Genomic DNA, 13,350 nt, shown 5'->3' on the forward strand with positions numbered 1-13,350 from the left:
CCGTGGCATCTCACTCCTGGAAGGGGACCAGCACGTGGGGGGGACACTCATCTGCCCCTCCGAAAGTCTACAGCGGCGAGTGTCATGACCCCGGCACTGCTCCACGCCATTGCTACAGCCGGACGGGCACAGGGAGCCCTCGCTCCCGCCGCTTCCACGGGGGGACAGCCCCCCCCCGGCTCTGCGGGAGCGCAGCAGCACCCTGACACGAGTGGGGACGAGGGTCAGGCGGGGCGCACGCGGCCGGGAGCAGGGACAGACACTCGTGGGTGCCAGGAGCCAGCCTGGGGCCAGGCAAGGTCCCCTGCGCGCCGAGGGGGCAGCCCTGCCACAAGCCCTGGCACATGGGTGCTCACTGCCCCCCCCCCCCACGCGTGTCCGCGCCCTCCATCCCGCACACCCGCAGCCCCCAGCGCGCAGAGCCCGCAGCGCGCAGGCACGCGGCCCCCACCGATAGACACGCGTGCCCGCGCCGCACACACGCGTGTCCCGGGCGCGCACACGCAGGTGGGCCGGGCTGGCTCCCGCACGCGGCTCAGCGCGGTTGGGCCGCGGGCGGAAACGGGGCCGCGCTGAGCCCCGCGCCCCGCGCAGCTGCGGGTCTCGCTCGCGGGCACAACCGCGCAAGGCGGCTCCGCAGTGGGTGTCCGCCCCCCTCCCCACGCACACGCACTCAGCCCGGGGTTCTTGCACACGCGTGTAAGCACGATGTGGCCCCCAGACGCGAGGGTCAGCAGGCTCCGCGTGGCTCCGCCGCGGGGCTCGGCCACGCCGCAGCCCCGCACCTGCCCACCCGCACCTGCCCACCCGGGCCTCCCGCTGCCCCGTGCTCGCCCCGCGCACAAACACCCGTGGGCTGTGACGGGCCACGCCCCCCCCGAGTGGGTGCTGTCACACACACACGCACACACACACGCGCGTCGAGCCCCACCGCAGCCACTTAACTCCTTGCTGCCCGGCCCCAGCACCACCCGGCCCAGCTCCGCATCCTCCAGCCCCTTCCCCGCACCCCCATCTCCACGCCCCGCACCCTGCATCCCCCCCGCGCCCCGCTCACCTCGCTCCGCGGCGGGGGGGCCCGGCCCGGCCCCGGCCGCTCTCCGGTCGCCGCTGCCCCGTGCCCGCGGTGCGGTGCGGCCGCCTCGCCCCTATGCGGAGGCTCCGGCGGCACCCAGGCGATGCCCATTCATTCAGCTTGTCCCCCCCCGCAACCCGCCCTCCCCGCGCCTCCCGGCCTCCGGGCTGGAGCGGCCGGCGGTGCTGCGGCGGTACCCGAGCCCCCGGAGAGCACAGCGCGGAGGGGAGGGGAGAGGAGGGGAGGAGGAGGAGGAGGAGGAGGAAGGAGAGCAGAAGGAGGGAAGAGGAGAGAGGGAGAGGGAGGTGGCTGCCCCCAAAACCAGAGCTGGATCTGCAGGAGATTCGGGGATTTCCAGAAGGAAAGCAGGGCAGGGAGCGGAGCGGGGCTGGCACGGCACCCCGCAACCAGCCCGGCACAGCACCCTGCACCCAGCCCAGGACCCCGCACCTAGCCTGGCATGCCACCCCGCACCCAGACCTGCACAGGACCCCCCACCCAACCCAGGACCCCTCACTCAGCCTGGCACCCCATACTCCGCACCCAGCGTGGCACAGGACCCCCGACCCTGCCTGGCACGGCACCCTGTACCCAGCCTGGCACAGCACCCCGCACCCAGGACCCCGCACCTAGCCTGGCATGCCAACCCGCACCCAGACCAATGCAGAACCCCCCATCCAGCCTATGACCCCTCACTCACCCTGGCATGGCATGCCACATCCAGCACGGCACAGGACCCCTCACCCAGCCAGGACCCCCCACCCAGCCCAGCATGGCACCCCGCACCCAGCCCGGTACGGCACCCCAGTGCAGCACCCAGGGATGTGGGGAGGGCGAGTGAAGGCCTGGGGGACGCAGGCAGTGGGCACAGCCCCTGCAGCGCCGCAGCAGTGCCAGGGCCCCCCTGCAAAACCGAAATGTCCCCCCTCGAGCCAGGGCTGGCACCAGCCAGGGTTCACCAGCCACCCCGGGTCGGGAGCTTGGCTTTAGAGGCCGGTGCAGCTCGGGGGGCACCTTTCGCCCCTGTTGCCAACCCAGAGCGCAGAGCCTGCACTCTCCAGCCCGCACTTGCCCTCTCAGCCTCCCAGCCTCGCCATCCTCAGAGGGGGTCCTCTGCCCCCCCGCACAGCCAGGACCCCCTCAGAAGGCACTGGGGCCCGTGTGCCCTTACCCCCAGGACACCGTCCTGCATGCCACATCGAAGTTTCTCAGCTTTTCCTAATCTGGGTCTTGCTCAGCCCTCTGGAAATTAATCCACTGGCCATCTGCCACGGTGATTTTAATTTACAGCCTTGCACAAATTAGGCTGACCGTCCACTCGCTGCCCCTCTTTTGCCCACGGCTTTCGGTCACTGTGTGGCGTGCGCCTCTTCCTAGGCACCAGCTTGCGGTGGGCTGGGGGTGACCTTGCTGGGCCCAGCGGCCAGCACTGGGCTGCAGGCAAGCGGCCTCGTTCCTCGCGCTCGTGCTGACCTTCCGACGCTGCCTCGCACCCGGGACATTCAGGTATCCGTGGTTTGAGAGGCTTGACCCCCAGTTCACCAACCTCGCTGACGAGCAGGGCCGCCCAAGAGTTCGGGAGCCGAGCGGCGGCCGTTTCCAAAATCTAGTGCAGCGGCCTCCGTGCGCCTCCAGCTCCCCACCACGAGCGTTGGGGTCAGGCCTGAGGGAGGAGCGCAGCTGTCGGTATGGTTTGCTCATCGCTCTGCCCCGGCGCTTTTGCAAATGGAGAGCTTGATGTTCTGGGGGAGAGGCTTCATTCTCTAAGGAAAATGGAAATATACAGATTTTTGTTTTCCTTCCTGTAGCAGATTCAGCAAAAGTGCAGCTGCCTTCACAGCCCTGAATACAGAATTGACCATTCAGTTCATCCCTAAGGGGAAATGACCGGGCGGAGAGGAACAACGAGCCCCACAGTGCTCTCCGCACCCTCCAAAGTCTGTCTCAGCCCAGGTGTTTTCCTCTCCCGAGTTCCAAGGGTGCCTGGTTCCCTTCGCAGGGCAATGGAGGCGACCCACGGGCTTTCAAAACCCCTCTTGAAATGCCTCTCAGCTTCCAAATGATTTTTCTTCCCAAATTGAAATGAGGTCAGTTGTTCGTTGGTGACTGAGACTGGGACCCAGAGGCGTGGGGACAAAAAACAGCGGGAGCTGAGCGGGCGGCTTACCTCAAAAGGCCCTGTGCCGCCGTGGAGGCCCAAGCGCATTTTGTGTCTGCCAAGGGCAAGAAGGCTTCTGCATCCCAGCGGCAGGACAGGTCGGTCATGAATCTGTTGGCTTTGAGGGGCAACATCTTCTCTGTTGTCCTGCTCTCCCAAGCCGTACGTCGGCCCCAGCTGCCGGGAGGAAGCGAAGAGGAAGGTATGGATGATGCTGTTTGTTGCTGATTTCACCAGCAGTGGACGTGTGCTCCTCAGAAACGCCACTTGCTGCCCCAGGAAGCCTACAGCAGGGACGGAGAGCAGCCTGCGCAGGCCGGCATGCTCCCCCGTTGTGTTTTTAGCGAGCACCCAGCAAAGCCCATGCGGAGGAATGAGATGGTGGGATAAGGCGCGATATCAGGGATGGAGGGCAAGCGGGGAGGTCTGTCTGCGCAACAGCCCCGGCCCTCGCCCCTCAGGCGAACAGGAGTCGAGAGGGGATGGGGACGCAGGCGGGAAAGCCACAGGCAGCCCCAGAGGCTTTTCCAAGCGAAGACAAACGGCTCCCACTCCTGGTGCAAAGGGAGGGGACGCCATGGGGTGACGTGTCCAAGGGGAATGTGTCAAAAGGGAAAATCTCTCCAGGAACCGGCGCGATGAGTATTCATTAACATGGCTGCTGTTGTCAGGCCAGGGAAACACGCGTAGCAGTAACCAACCGGCGATGTACTTGAGCCCAGACAAATATTTTAGCTGGAGGCATTAATATGGAAGGCTTTCTCTGGAAGCAGCGCACGGAGAGAACGCGTGGGACTCGGGCGTCGCTGGGATGAGGGAACTAAGGCGGTGCAGAGCAGCGCAGCACGGAGGCCTTGTCTGCTGAGGAGAGATGAGGGAAGGCTCTGGCGAGGGTGACGAATGCTGGAGTGGGGCTGAGGGGCTAGACCTCTGCCAGGAAACATCGGCCAGGCTGGCTGATTTTTCTTTTCTTTTTTTTTTTTGGAAAGAAAGAGACGAGTCTGGCACAGTGCGGTAGATCTGAGAGTCGCCATAGAGATAGCAGTTGGAGTTCGTGGGTGGTGGAGATTACCCAGCGATAACGTGGGAAAGGAGAAGGGAAAGGGCTGAAGGACAGGATGCTGTGGGCATCCAGCAGAAGAGGGAGGCGGTGTAAAGAAAAGGCAGAGAAGCAGAGATGAGAAAGGCAGGCAGAAAACCAGGGAAGGAGATTGCGGAAGCTCAGAAGGACCAGTTTTCTTAGCTGGTGTGGCTGGGTGTGTGGAGACCAGGAGAAAGATCGAAGACAAATGCTGAGTGTAGCTTTGAAGCCATCGTGAGAAACCTGGATGCAAGGCTCTGCTCTGAGGGAGTGGGATAGCGTGAGCGTAGAGGTGGAGGAGGAGAAGGCCTGGGGAGCGCGGGCAGCAACCTGAGGGGATTTCTCCAGGCTGAGAGATGCTCTTGCCTGAGGGGCCCTAGCACAGCTCAGGGAGAGAGCAGAGCAGGGAAGAGGGAGGGTGCGAGGGGGCTGTCCCCATGGGAGGTGGGGATGGGGCTGCCAGGAGAAACAGAGGGATCCAGGAGAGTCCTGTTGAGGTGGCATGGGAGATCTGCCTCCACAGAGCAGCAGGAGAGGACAAGTGAGGATCTCCTACATCCCTTAGGAAGACAGCGGCAGGATGCTGTGTGGGAGGTCAATTCGCTGAGAGGAACAGAGTCATTCAGGGAGGAGAAGGCAGAACCAAATCTGAACGGAGCTGTTTTGAGTCCATGTCCTGGTTCTGGCTGGGACAGAGTTAGTTCTCACCAGAGCTGGGAGAGGAGCTGGAGCTGGTGGCCCCTGTGGCTGGGGACGCAGCTGGGGTAGGTCACAAATGAGCCCACAGCTGGGCCAGGTTACCCAAACTGGCCCAAGGGCTGCTCCATCCCATGGGCCGTCTGCTCAGGGTATCCAGTGGGGAGGGTGCTGGGGGGAGGGTGCTGGTGCTCAGGAGGGGGCCTGGCACCAGGATCCCCTGTGAGCTCCGGTACTGGAAATGATGTGCTTGAGTATATTCTGTTACTGGTTTTTATTTCCATCTCTGTTTTGTTTTCCTGTGTTGTTCTCTTAAACTGTTTTTATCTCAACCCAGGAGTTCTGCCTCCTTTTCTTTCCTGATTCTCCCCCCCATCCCACTGGGGGGTGGTGAGGGGGGAGTGAGCGAGCGGTTGTGTGGTATTTTAGCTGCTGAGTGGGGCTGAACCATGACAGTTGAAGAGTTGGTTTGAGTCTGGGACTTGCACTATGGCACTGTGTGAGTGACACGCACTTGGAGCGTGTGAGAAGAGAAGCCACCCAGGGCACGCAGCGGCCCTTCTCTTTCAGGTTTCCCCTCCTGGAAGTTTAGCTGGTGAGTGGCTCTGCAGCCCACAGGACAGCCTCTGAATGTAGCGTGCAACTCTCTGCTGTTGTCGTAGATGCCACTGAAGGTTTCGGTCACACCAGACCCAACGTTCACTGCCAACAGGAGAAAGGACCCAGCCAGGCTCTGCGTGGGAAGCGAGCAGAGCTGAGGAGGGGCTGGAGGACGACCCATGGCAAGGGAGGCCAGAGGAGGTGGTGGTGTGCAGTGACGGCTGCAGTGCACAAAGCAGCACGGGGGCTGTTGGGTCCACAGGACCCTGAGACAAGCCACCATGACTGACTTAGGTGCTGGGAGCAGGGAAGAGACATGGTGAAGCCAGGTGGAGGCATTGCAGGGGAGCAGCCGGTTGTGGGCGGGGGCCCAGCCCCAGTGCTCTCGGACACATGGAGGGACAGAAAAGGGGAGACGTGCTGAGCACGGGATGGATTGGCATTCCCTGGGCTCATGAAGCTCTGAGCCGATGGGGCTCTTCCAGCGAGATCCTACAACCCCCCGCGCATTCAGGGTGCTGCAGGTTCCTCTGGAGACCACTGAGGGGGGAAAGGCCAGGAAATCTGCAGGGGGCTGTAAAACATCAGAGGTGCGTGCGCGGCACGGTGCATCGCTCCTGCACCTCCCAGCTCGGCAGAGAGCCGGCCCGGTTTGCTTGGATCTGCTGTCAGTGAATCACTTGGGAGTCAACTCTTCTCCTCTCTGCTCCAGCAGAAATCAAACGCTGGTGGGTAACAGCCTGCTAAGTCAGCCACAGCCCAAAACCTCAGCCCCGCTCTTCCCGTGCTCTCTGCGTCCTGCTCACAGAAAATGTCCTCTGCCCCTGCCGTGGGCTCGGCGGCAGTTCTTACAAAGCCTGTTTCACCAAGGAGGAACGGCCTCTCAGCCTCTTTATCACGACATTCCTCCTAACCAGGGAATGGCTCGTTCCAGGCCATGTGGCCACGCCGGAGGCTTGCAGTCCACATTCTCCCTGGGGACAGACGGGGTGGTTATTTCCTGGGCACCTACAGGCAGGTTAAGGGTCTCTTACCCTGCCCAAATGAGCTGGAGACCGTCAGCACATCTGAGGAGAGAGACATTCCATGTAGACAAGGTGCATCACCTGAAGTTGATGATATCTTGGAATAAAAAATATCCTGTGCCCTACCTCAGAGAGGGCACACCAAGAACTGAATACCTGGAAGGGTGAAATAAGTGGGCTGAACTCAATCAGACCTCTCTCATGTTTGCTGTGCACCAAATTCAGTTCAGTACACAATGAGGGCCAAGAGTGTGAGCCCATACCTGGTTGTCTGAGGGGATGCCAGGGAGGAAGGCTGAGGAGTAATGGGATAAAACTGAGGGAAAGAGCTCAGCAAGGTTCAGAAAGAAGCTTAGGCACTTAGGGAGAAGAAGAGCATCTGCAGCCACTTTAGGCCCGGGAGGGAAGCAGATGAGGGCCAGCAGACCTCCTGTTGCAGACCAAGAGCTTCTGGCTGGCTGGGATCCAGCCCCCCCGGGGCAGGACTGCATGGTTAAGCATGTTAAGAGCATATGATTATTTCCTTGGGAGTGTTTGCCATGAGCAAATATACATCTTTGGACCACGCAGGCCATTGGTGTGCTCCGTGGTGACTGTTTTTACTGCAGGAAACCACGGCTTGGGCACTGGGACACGGTTCACGACGCTGTCCAGCTGTTCCCTGGGAGATACCGGTGTGTTTAGTACCTGCAAAGCGTTGGGCAATGTTCTGTGAGAAGGGAGCCTGTGCCAGGAAAGGCAGAGGGAGATGAACAGGGCAGCCTCAGCCTTCCTTCCGTCACCCGGGAGCTCGTCTCGCAGCCGATGGGCGCCGGGGAGTGGCGGCGGCCACAGCCCCTCCTGCCAGGCCCGGGCAGGAAAGCCCAGAGGTTGGAGGGCTGTACAGTGGGGAGTGTGCTGTGTCCATCGGTGCATCTGGCCCGCGGTGTGGCCCGGGGCTTTGCTCCCGGAGAGCTGGCACTTGCTGCTCTCCTCTGCGCCAGCCCGGCTGAAGGGCTCGAGGGGAGGTGCTGCTTGGCGAAGAACGGACAAAACGCTGCTTGGCGAAGAGTGTGGTGAGTCAGCCAGCGAATTCAAGGCAAGAATCTCTTCCAGAAGGGGAAGATAAAGAAGGAAGCTGCTTGCTTTGTGAGGATGAGGCCAGGGAGGCTGTACGGCAGAGCTGCACAAGCGTCTCCGTGCTCCCTGCCTCCGGCTGCATTTTGTTCCCACAGGCTGCGGCTGTGCGCTCCCCTTTGCCCACTGAACGAGGGGCCGGGTCCTCAAGCTGCGGGATGTCCTGAGCTTGACCCACGGAGAGCAGCCGGGGCTCCGTTCAGCCGGGGAGCAGACTGCAGTTTCAGAGCATCCTACCGGCGCCGATACCAAATCTCATTCCCGCATCATTGTACCTTCAGTCTCCGCTACTCCGGCAGTGCTGGGGTCCCAGGTCAGCTGCTCTGCCTTGGTTCCCACCGAGCTGAACTGCGAACTTTGCCACCATCGAGTGCCTGCGCGGGGAGCAGTGAGGTGGCCCTTTCTGAGGCTTCAAATACGGCAGTGAGGCTGGACGCTGGGTACCTACATCTCACAACCGAGATCATTCTCTAGATGCTTGTTGCTTGGCAGCCAAAGGCTTAGAAATGTCAATTTCTAATTAAAACCATGCACCCAAAATCTACACACCCTCCCCAAAACCTGGTATTTTTATACCCTGCTCTCAGCTGCAGTGGGCACGGTAATAACTCTCAGCTTGCGAACACCCAGGAACGAGCTGAGCTTTTGCCAGGGAGGATGCAGGTGAGAGATATGCACTGGCTAAGCAGAAGTGCATTCAATTAAAAAAAAAATAGAGGCAACCTGATAAGAAGGGAGATTTGAGGATGTGACCCAGAAACAGAAATGAGGAAGGCTTCACAGGGAGGGCGCAGCAAAGCCAGCGTGCTAACCGCAAAAACAACAGCAGTGTAAGGTCGCTTTCCCATATGAGGTGTAACTGCCAGGGTCCGGACCGGGGACAGGCTGCAGGGAGGGGCTGGTAGCCTGGCTTTGCCAGGACAGAGCCCACGCCCAGCACCAGCCAGCAGCATCCCCGTTCCTGGGGTACCCGTGTCGTCTCACAGGGCCAGGACCCTGTGCTGATGGCTGGTCAACGCTTGCTGAAGATGGGATTTCCTTCCAGGAACTGGGGTTTGCAACACCTGGAAGCTGGGTCTAAGGGTGCGCTGATGGGTTCCTGGTTCTGCCCGGGCAGGGGACGCAGCAAACCCAGACCCCTGTGGCACTGGTCCCCTGGCAGAAGCAGGAGATAACCCCACGGTGAAGTCTAAGCATGAAAAAAAATCAGCCTCGCTGAAAAGTACAATAAGATAAATTACTATTTTCTTAAATCCATGTCATTGGATTACAGATTTGGAGAAGATAAAAACAATAATTGTTGGCAGCTGTATTTGCTTTCCTGTATACGAACCTTTAGAATTTGTATTGCTAAGCTCTTGCTACATGGGGATCATGCCCAGGGCACGGAGAGCGGACAGGCGCTGAGGCTTCCCAGCAGTGCGGCTCCGGGCGGTCGGGTTGCGGGACGTTACCAATATTTCCAGCTGCTGCAAAATGCCCGGCAAGGTCCCGAGCAGCCGTGCTGTGGGGTGGGCAGTGGCACTGGACCCCGCCGTGGGCAGAGCCGGCCCTGCTGCCAGGCTGCGGAGAGCAGGGCTGCTCGGAGCAAGCTGCCTCCCTGGAAAATGTGTTTTATTTTCGGACAAAAGTTTGCAGAACCTCTTTTTAGCATTTTCTCACAGAATAATTCTGGGTTTCTGCTTCTAACTGACATTCAGTTTCAACATCTGAGCTAGGGATAAAATGAATATTTTTGCAACCTGACTGAATTCAAACCAAAACGCTCAGAAATGACGAAACCGCCATCTGCGGAGCCAAGCAGAGGTGGGCAGGCGCTCATGGCCGTGGAGTTGTGCTCGCCCAGCTCGGACCAGAGAACCGTTTCGGAACCGGACTGCTGGCCACCCCTCTCCACTTGCCCTGGATGCCAGGCTCGGCACACGCCCTGGGGCAGGGGCTCTGGCTGTTTTGGGGATGTTTTACCATGGCGAGTAGCCTCGGCGCTGGGCTAGACTTCTCCATCACGGTGCCTGCCTCCCTTCATGCTGTATTCAGCTGGTCTCCGAAGATGTTTGACTGACGGGCCGTATCTAACACATTTTCTTTTAACTTTTCTGGTTACCTTGTAAAAGACATTCTTATAAAAAGGACTTTGATGCCTTATTCTCCTCAGGTGGAGTAAGCAACCCTGAGACAGGGGGCAGTGCGAGATGTTTCCTCTCATAGATGACACCGAGAACAACACAGTTTTGTTTTTCTGGGGGGATGGAGAGTCTTATGTCATGTATGCTGTAACATCACCCTCTCACTGTGAGGTGAAAATGTTCAATGATTTAACAGTGGGACCCTTTTGACCATCATGCACACAACAGAAAATTTTAATTCGTTACTACAGAATAATTAAACCCCATTTTCCTGGTTCAAATACACAACTGCTGTACAAATGACCTATCTAATGCACTATCAGCAGAAATTCCCTTCGCTGGCTCCATCCCATCAGCACGTGGTGGCCCAAGAGGCGAGGGCACAGCGGGTGGTGGTGAGCATCGCGCCGCGCTGGGCACGGTGGCAGGCAGAGCGCAGAGCTGGGGTGCCTCCGGCCTGGGACGCTCGTGGGGCTGTGTCCTGCGTTTGCTCCGCTCTCATCCTCCAGTATCTTCCGGCCTTTCTAAAATCTCCAATTCCCATCTCCAGACACGCTCCTGGCCAAAGCAAAGACAACAAAAATCAAGCTTTGCTTCCCCTTTCGCGGGTTTCTTTTCTGGGAAAGCAGAGCCGGGGCAAGAGAAAGGCTTTCAGCTGGAGAGATGGGAAATGCAGCTTCCGGGTAAGCGTCAGGTTGAGTTCCCCCAAGAAAAGAAGGATTTCTAGCAAACACAACATGCAACATGTGGGATCACTGAGCTGTCACAGAGCAATTAGCTTAATATCAGCGTGGAGGAGAATCTAGAAATGTTACGAGGCATTCTGTGAAACGGATGGAGAGGTGCCCCTGGCTGGAGGTGCCTGGCGCGGGGTGGGAGTGCGCGGCTGGTTTGGAGGTGCAGCATCAGCAGCCCGTAGGCTACGGTTAATTGTCTACAAAAGTCAGCTGTAAGCGTCATAAAAGCCTATAAAAGCTTTATAAAAGCCTGATAGAAATAGAAATAGCTGTGCTTTGTTTTTAAAATCACTTACAACATGCATCATTATTAGTCTTAATGATCTCCCTGCAGTGTGGAGACACCACTTTCTTGGCTTTTTTTTATTTTTCAGACACAGACAGCACACAAGGCCCATTTTAGAGATGAAATAGAAAGGCCATTGTGAAATGCGGGGAAGGCGGTGATGTCTCAGGAGCTGAAGGCCTCCAAGCCCCCTCAGACGACACTCGGCCTGGGCACGCAACACCCATGGAAGAGAGGAGATGGCAGAGCCGCCGTGAACACCGACTGCGGTGCCGCTGCCCCTCAGCGCGCACGGGAACCCGCCCTGGAGAGAGCTTATGGTGTCTTACTCCAAACAAAGCCGATGGCGAGGTTCATGCCAACCCGAAGCGCTGCAGTGGAGCGGAGACCGAGCCGCGAGATGCCGCAGGCGCTGAAGGTGGACAGGAGCAGACGGAGACCAGGAAACTGCCTGAAAGAGAAATTAATGAGGGTTCAGCAATAGCGAGTATGAACAATAAATAGATGAACACAAATGAAATCCACAGGCAGGTTATTAAATATCTAGAAAGCAGATATGTCTTGCAAAATCCCTCAGCTGAAAACACTGAACCATGAGCCCAACAGCCGATGCCTGGGAGCAATTTGGGGAGAAGCTGGGGCTTCTCCGCATGCCAGGTACCCGAGGCAGGCAGGGACCTGCACGGTCGGCAGCGAGTGGTGGCGTGGGAGCAGCTGGGGCTATCACCAGTGTGGTGCAGGGCCATCACCTCGTCCTGCAGTGCAGAGGTGGAGCCCTGCCTGTGCCCAGGGACACGCGGGACAGAGCCGCGCAGGGATGGAGCGGTGCAGGTGTGCCCTACGTGCTGTGCTCCCCTTCGTACCAAATCCATCCTTCTGAATCTTCAAATCACGCAGAAGCCCTTAAATCCACATCCTGCGTTCAAGGCATGGACACCGACTAAAGGCTAAAGCCGAAGGAAGCAAAGCCGATTTTTCTCAATGGTGGTGCCGTGTTTAGTGACATACACATTTTCTTCGCTGACAGCCATTTTTTTTCCTTTATCTTGCTACCTGTGTGGGACTGGGTGCACTAAAGGTGGCAGAGCCCACTGCCCCTTCCTGAGTCTCCGACGGAGAAGCGGCGCCTGGTCCGAAGCCCGTGCAAGCTGGCAGAGGTGCTGTTTTGGGAGGGACACCGGCTGAGCCCAATAGCACTGTGCACTGGGGCACCCAGCAGGCACCATCCCTGGCACAGCCTCCGAGGGCACCGGGGTGACCACGTGGGGCTTCCCCGGAGCTGAGCCCCCCAGGCTGGGATGCAGGTCTCTAGCTGGGCAAAGTGGCTGGAGCTGGCTGCCACAGCCCTTCTGTGCGGAGTCGGAAATGATCCCACGGGCATTGCTTCACAGGCACAGAAATTGCTCCTGCCCCTCACAGGGCCCAGCATCCGTGCACCGTGAGAGTGGATCTCGCAGAAATTCCTGCCAGGATGGAGAACAGTCAGTTCATTATTTTAGCGTCATTTCAAACACAGTGATGGGAAGCTGCTGTGCGGAGCATCCCTGCCGCTGTGAGCCCTGCTGAGGCTTCGCACCGCCGCACGCGTCTGCCTCTTTGGGAGCTCCTGGTCTCATGCCGGTGGGCTCTGGAGGCCGGGTTGCTCCGGTCTGACATCTCCACAGGGTTGGTCTCCTGCGACGCTGCAGCCCGGGAAGGAAGCTCTCTGGATCTTCAGGAGCCAGGACAAATGAATGCCAGGCTGCTCGCCACAGGCTGCCCTCTGCTCCTCCACAGCGCGTGGGGTGGGAAACGTGTCCTCTGACTGACTGCAGAGCTCAGGGTGCGCCCGGGATAACACCCAGCCTCCCAAAGGCGCTGGGCCGGAACGAGGAACAAAACTGGGGCCCAAGGGTAATGTCAGAGGCTGATTGTGACTCCCTTAGACGCTGTTTTCTCTAATGGCATCATCAGTCCATGGAGAATCCCAGTGCTCCCAGCAGACTCCGGCTGCAGGAGCCCGTTCCCACACTGGGAGAGGAGCCAGCAGCACCCGCCCTGGCCCCGTGTGCCTGCCGCCCTCGCGAAGAGCATCAGCCCCAAGGGAGGAGGAAGTGGCACCGGTTTTCAGCTGCTCTGCAAGAGCTGAGGGCGAGGCGGTCGCAGCCCAGGCACAGTCGCCGGGCTCAGAGCACAAAGGGGACGCGCTGTGCCGGGGGCCCAGGGCACGGCGTTGCGCCGCTGCGGGCGGGAAGGTCTCCAGGCCTTGACCAGCCATGGGCAGGCAGGGGACAGCGAGAGGGGTGGTGACGAGCCATACCTGCCCGTGGCTGCAACTCGGAAACGGCGCTTGATAGGAAACCGTCACATCTCGAAACTCGTGTTAATCCCAGCTCAGGGAAAAAACTACAAAATGAGCAATTCCAGAACAAATACAGTTCAGAAAACAAAAGTGCCAATTGTGTTTTAAA

The 13,350-nt window shown here is 59.2% G+C and overlaps 1 protein-coding gene across 7 annotated transcripts in view; it reads right to left on the bottom strand.

Annotated features, from left to right (window-relative positions):
• DLGAP4 (DLG associated protein 4) overlaps nucleotides 1-1,164 on the bottom strand; it is a 163,514-nt gene extending 162,350 nt beyond the window's left edge. For all 7 annotated transcript variants that reach the window (XM_086760945.1, XM_086760944.1, XM_086760941.1 and 4 more), the window contains exon 1: nucleotides 1,058-1,164. The gene's annotated coding sequence lies outside the window, so the exon portion shown is untranslated. The remainder of the gene's footprint in view (nucleotides 1-1,057) is intronic.
• Nucleotides 1,165-13,350: the final 12,186 nt, after the last annotated feature.

The sequence above is a fragment of the Chlamydotis macqueenii genome, chromosome 16, assembly GCF_036417535.1.
Source record: "Chlamydotis macqueenii isolate bChlMac1 chromosome 16, bChlMac1.mat, whole genome shotgun sequence".
Taxonomy (NCBI): Eukaryota; Metazoa; Chordata; class Aves; order Otidiformes; family Otididae; genus Chlamydotis; species Chlamydotis macqueenii.